The sequence below is a fragment of the Thermobia domestica genome, chromosome 1, assembly GCF_964235325.1.
Source record: "Thermobia domestica chromosome 1, izTheDome1.hap1.1, whole genome shotgun sequence".
Classification (NCBI taxonomy): domain Eukaryota; kingdom Metazoa; phylum Arthropoda; class Insecta; order Zygentoma; family Lepismatidae; genus Thermobia; species Thermobia domestica.
Window position 1 is genome coordinate 211,049,626 of NC_137454.1, and position 6,584 is coordinate 211,056,209.

Here is a 6,584-nt window from a genome sequence, read left to right on the forward strand (position 1 = left end):
TCAAACATCTTACTGTTGAAGAAAATGAATTTTTCATTTAAAATCTTACTTTTTTAAAAATAGTATAAAAGTAAATTTCTTCAGCTTCTAAAAAATAACAAAACAATTTAGAAAGATTCTAGGTAATTTAGATGCTAATTTAAATTTATATAGGAATATTCGCAATTCAGAACAAATTTCAAATACCAACAAATCTCCTAAATCATAGGATACGGCTTCCCAATTTCCGTATGTTAGTAAGGATCTTTTTGTAAAAGTATCTTTATCTAGATTCTTGTTGTATTTATTTTTTCTAAATGAAAAGTCATAGATCTATTCTCAACTGTTTTTAATGTGAGAAAATAAAGTTTACAAGACAGAGAAAGTTTTGCTTTTTCTTAGAAACTTCAGATGACTACGAGGTGTGACACACACAAAAAAACGAGACTAAATCTTTAGCTTGAAGAAAGAGTGGAGATGGCAACAACTGTTTTGGTCACCTCTTCCCCCATATCTCCTCTATCCATGCGGCCAGTTTCAACTTAACCGATCACGCCAGTTGGGAGTATTGCATCATTGAGTGAACACGTGCACTTCATTCTGCCGGAAAAATGTCTAATGTGAAAACCGAACAGCGAATCAACTTGCGAACTTAAGAAATTAGCCACGGAAACATTTCAAATGTTAACCGAGGCTTCTGGAGATGAAACTTTGTCTCGTGCACGTGTGTTTGAATGGCATAAGCTGTTTTCAGGGGGGAAGGGACAGTGCACGCATGACAAAATGAAAATTCAAGGCAATATTGATTGTCTTCTTTGACATTTATGGAATTATAATGATTGAGCGGGTCCCCAGTGGTCAGACTGTTAATCAACACTGGTACATTGAAGTACTCAAAAGTCTTCGTGAAAATATTAGGGAAAAAGGCCACAGTTGTAGCGTGATGGATGACTATTGCACCAAGAAAATGCAGCCGCTCACACAGTCCTATCTGTCAAGCAGTTTCCGACCAGCAAAACATTACTGTGATGGGGCATCCTCCTTATTCACCTGATTTGGTTCCATGGGACTTTTTTTATTTCCCAAAGTTAAATCTTGCTTAAAGGGAACACATTTTACCTAAGTTAAAGAGGTTCAGGCAAAAACGGAGAATCTCATAAAGGGCCTTCCAAAAATATCGTTCTAGAACTGTTACCAGCAATGGCAGCACCGAATGCAGAAGTGTGTGAATGCTGAAGGGGACTACTTTGAACGTGAAAATGTCACGGAGAATTGATTCTGTAAGTACAATGATTTATTGGACCAGTTTCGCTTTTTGTGTCACGCCTCGTATACTAATTAATTATAATTCTCTAAAATTAGAGTTATTACGCAGTTGTTGAGAAAGGATTAAAATGCATCATATAGATAGATGATACGTATGCTGACTTGTGATGTATTCTTTAGCAAGTGAAAGTGACGTCATCTCAGTAACAAAGTAATTGGGAATTATCAGTCTTTAAATATCTTCAAAATTAGTTATATGGATATCGTACATGCATTTGTTGCGAGGGATTTGAGTCTAATACCTGGTGGGTGTTTATCTCGCACCTATTCTCTATTGTAAGTTCACATCTCATACAACTTCGGTGCAAAACTGGGGACTAAACTCCAAATCAATCATGTCAAACTCCTTGCCCCTGACACAGTTTTCTTTTGTCCGTTGCAAACACACAAATTATAAATATTAGTTCTATCAATGTTACAGAAGATACGTGGGAAACCATAACTCTAGAAGTATTGAAGAAGTTATATATCAAAATAGATCGAAATACTATACTTAACACTTTCTTAACAAGAGGTTTAATCAATTTTGTGTAGGGAGAGAAACAATATTTTCTTATTTCCTGGACTTCTCATGTTCCTCCTATCTTAAATATGTAAATGACTTATATTTTCTTTTCTTTTGGCTCACATTTTTCTACTCTGACGAATATTTGCATCAGTTTAAATTGTGAAGTTGACATGTCTGCTCCAGATCAATAAACTTAATCCTTCTGCTCATATAGGCAACCAACACAACTCTCCAGTATGTTTGGTTGCATAAATCTTGTGAAGTGTAGCCGAAAAATTAGTTGTCTTGTAATCCCCTTATATGGAATTAGGATTGAACCAGAGTTGAACTCTACAAGACGAAGCCATTTGCAAATGCAATAATGCCTTTAGAATTAATTAATTAAACTTTAGCTTTTGCTATCTTTGAATAACTTACACCGGCTTGGTGAAATGTGTTCAACGGAAGGATATGTATTATCAAAGGTATTCTTTTGTCTTCTTTGTCTCGTCAATCATTACCCTGATCAACACTGAAAATGTTTTGCTAATGTTGGAAATTCGAATCCAAGACATCTTCTTTAGTGCCATTTAGTTACATTAATCATCAATCTCCCGCACTCCACAGGACGTCATCGTTTAACGTAAAACTGGAAATATCATTTCATTTTAGTTCAATATTGTTTCTTGAATATAAGCGTGAACGTAAGAGTGAAAAAGAAAGATACATTTAATTTCTAGTAATAATCTTGTGTTTTCTGGAAACTTTTTGCAGTTGAGAAATACGTAATGAGTATGCCATAATATCGTAAGACTTTTTGAAATCAAGAAGTAAACGAACAATAATAAGTTTCATGAAAGTGAAAAGATAATAAACCAATGTCTGAGAAGTATGGAACGAATCAAAGTAAGCTCACTAACTTTGCGACCAAGAACATATAACTACCTACGCTGCTATTAATGTTACAACTTGATCAAAATTATGTCAACTGCATAAATTAAGTAATCAGCAAATCGAACTTTGTGTCTTTGAAATTTGTAAATGTGTCTTTCAGAGGGATTACTTGTACTGATGAAATTTACTTTACAAATATTGTAAAGTAAATTATTGTAAAGTATATATTGTAAGTTATATACGAACTTTACAAATATTCTCATTCAGAATTTTTACTTCGCTTTGGAATATAATAAATTTCTACATATCTAGCTAACTTGTTTAAAATCACTTTGATCTAATGTTTAAGTTGTATTAATACATATGCATGTTGTCTATACTATAAAGATCGTATTATCAGTCAGATAATACAATAAAATACTGAGACACTACTGAGATTGAATTACCAACTTGAGCGTAAGACTACAATTCAATTTGTGTGCCAATCTTTCTTGGTCTCTTGGTGAATATTTAACATTGTATAACTAGTCGAGTTTTCCGATTCGTGAAGAAGTCCTTCATTGATCTTACTAAATATTTGTTATAAATAGATTCTGGAAAACTAAATGTTTAACAGGTTAATACATACCATTCATGAATCTTTATAAATATTTAACATATTATATGTAGGAACGAGTTTTTCGATTGCAGAATCTTCCTCATAAGTAGATTGTACAGTTGCTTAACATTTAAGGCGTTGGCGTTTAATATTCACTAATTTTTGCGAACATTTAATATGTTATAACTAGTAGTGAGTGTCCTGATTGGAGAGTACAGCTCTTCATTGATCTTGTTGTTCCTTATAAATATATTATGCGGTTACATAACGTTTAACATGTAATGCTATTTTATTTCATATTGTAATAATGTAGGAAATGTTTAAGAATTTTATCTTCAAGAATGAAATCTCTTATAATCATAATTTATATTTCACCAAGATATTTATAAGAAAGCCACATTTAGAGGCGGAAATACACTAAAATGGGTATTATACTTTCACACAACTTAAATAGAAAGGTCTACCTGATCTGCGTATTATCACGGTTACAATGAAACCTATACATACTGACAGTTTTCTAACAGTTCATCTTAGTCCCATTCTTAGTTTCATCTCATTCTTATTCTACGACCTGACGCTCAGCAACATTTGTGTGTTCATCATCACACTTAGCTTTAGTTTGGGGCCAAAACACGATTATGTCATTTGTAATACATAGGATAAATGAAGTAAACCACGTTTGTCTTTGTGCTTCGACTAGAATAGGATTTGAATAATTAATGAGGTAAAAGCAAAGATAGATAGTAGGGCATTTGATGTAAGTAGAAATGTTTTACCTTTTTACAATAGTTTCAGAAAGATGACACTGGAACAAAGCACAGTCTGTCTGTTTCTCAGGTCGTCTTCCTGACAGGTAATTCTAGTGATTCTAGTAATTTCATCATTTATGTTTTTTTAATTAAAAATTAAAACCATATCATGTAAATTGTTAGTTTTTAAAATTTGATATTATCTAAATAAACTTTATTTTGATGTAGGGAATTCGATATATTTCATTTATTCCTAATTAACTTACATATATAGAGTAGCACATTTCCAAAGAGGTCTTTGTCCACCAAGAGAAAATTTTGAGAAAATAAAAAAAGGTCATTCTTGTTTTTTTGGTGGAAACTTACAATATTTTAGTATGCTTTGCTGAAGTAATATATAAATGTTTAACTCATTCAGCACACACACATAATAATCTATATTCTTAAATTGAAAAAATATATTTGGACAAGGGGCGTTTTGGAACTCTGGAGAGGACAAGGGGAATTTAGTTCTGTACAATATGGATGAGTACCTGTTTGCTTTTGTATCTGAAAACAAACCAATTTCCTTTTTAAATAACATTGTAATACATATAAATACATTGTAATACAGACAAATTACTTCTCCGCACATCTCAAAAGAGAGATCTGGAACACTATAATAGAATATTCTGAAAACACACAAATTATATTTTCGAAAACCATTCCAATACGTGAAACCATCGTAATATAGACAAATTGAAAAAAAAAAATTGCAATATTTTTTTCTGCTTTCCCTTGCCCCAAATTCTCTGACGTTTTGGTGATTCATTACTAGTGTACTTCAAAACCAGGTTATACTGATCAGTTTTAAGTGTGTCATAGAAACTATTGGTTGGGTAGAATATCTGCTGGAATCTACAGACATCTTGCAATGTTAAAGCTGAACAATGAAAGTATTTCCTCTCTTAATGGACACATTTTGGAAGTTTTTTGATGAATGTCTAAGTTTCCTTTCGTTATTCTTCTTCCACATGGCAGAAATACGAGTTTTCCTACAGCCTTGATCGGTGATAGTAGGCCTAACATTACCTCCCCATTTCACGGCAATTTCAACTTCATTGGCAGGATTATCTACATTCATGATCAGCGTATGTCCACAAACAAAAAGACTACTCCAAAGAATAATATTTTGGACTGAAATTACACCTCACTGATGTATTACCAACTACACATATTATATTAGTCAACTGTCATCAAGACCCGACATTACCACAGTATAGTAGAAAATCTAATTTCGTTGGTCTTTCGTAATTATTATAAAAATACTATTGACAATGCGTATAATAATACTTTACTATGCAATGCAAAATGAATGCGTTTTTAGAAATAATTTACGATGGGTAAATTAACTCCTGTTTCAACGGAACAATGGACAAAAAACACTGGAAATGCACATATTCAGTGTTTTTTGATGGTAGAGTTCACTAGACAAGAGGCATTATGACTCTGTAGAAGACAACTGTAAAAGAACGAGCCATATTGAATGGAGAGTCCTTTTGGAACTGGACAAGTTTTTTTTTATTTTTTATTTTTAGTAACTTTAGAATCGTTTCATTCGAATAACAAGTATATAATCCCATGCAGATTTATGGGAGGAATCCAACGGTACCAGTAACTCAACTTCCAAAATTTTGGGACAAGAGCCCCTTTGGAAATGAACTACTCATATATTATTTATTTACTTATTGGTTGTTTGTTTTTACATTAATAGTTAGCATTTAAGTTATTAATTGCTTCATTGTTCAAAATCTATATTATAACATTGAAAATGACTGTTTGTGACTCTTAATCTCTTCAACCGCCCGACCGATCGCAATCTAATTTTTAACGTAGATGCGGCTCTAGCCTGGGAGTGTTTTTGGCTGCTCACTTTGACAGTAGAACTTGGGGGGAGGGGAAGGGGGAATTATAAAAAATAAATAAAACTTCATTACTCTTGAACCAAACAATCAATCTTCATCAAATTTTCAACATAGATGAGGTTAGTGCCTGGGATGTTTTTTATCATTTCACTTTGACGGTAGATCTTAGGGGAAGGAAGGAAGGGAAATATATAAAAATGAATAAAACGTAATAACTCTTGAACCACTCGACCGATTTTAATCAAATTTTCCACATAGATGAGGTTCTGGTCTGCGATTTTTTAAATAATTTTACTTTGACGGCTGAACTTAGAGGAGAGGAATGGGAGGGGGAAATATATAGAAATAAATATAACTTAATAACTACCGTACTATCGTACTACCGTACTACCGTACTATACTTGAACTACCGTACCTATTTCAATCAAATGTTTAACCAAGATGAAGCTCAAGCCTTTGTCATATCACTTTGACGGTGTAACGTAAGAGAGGGGAATGGGAAGAGATATTTAAAAAAGATCGAAAATGACCGATATTAGTGTCGAATCTATAATTTCTCGGGAGGATGAGATGAACAGGATACTTTTGATGATGTTGAAATTCACAATCAGCCTCGCCACTTTAGGAAGGGGGAGATATATATATAT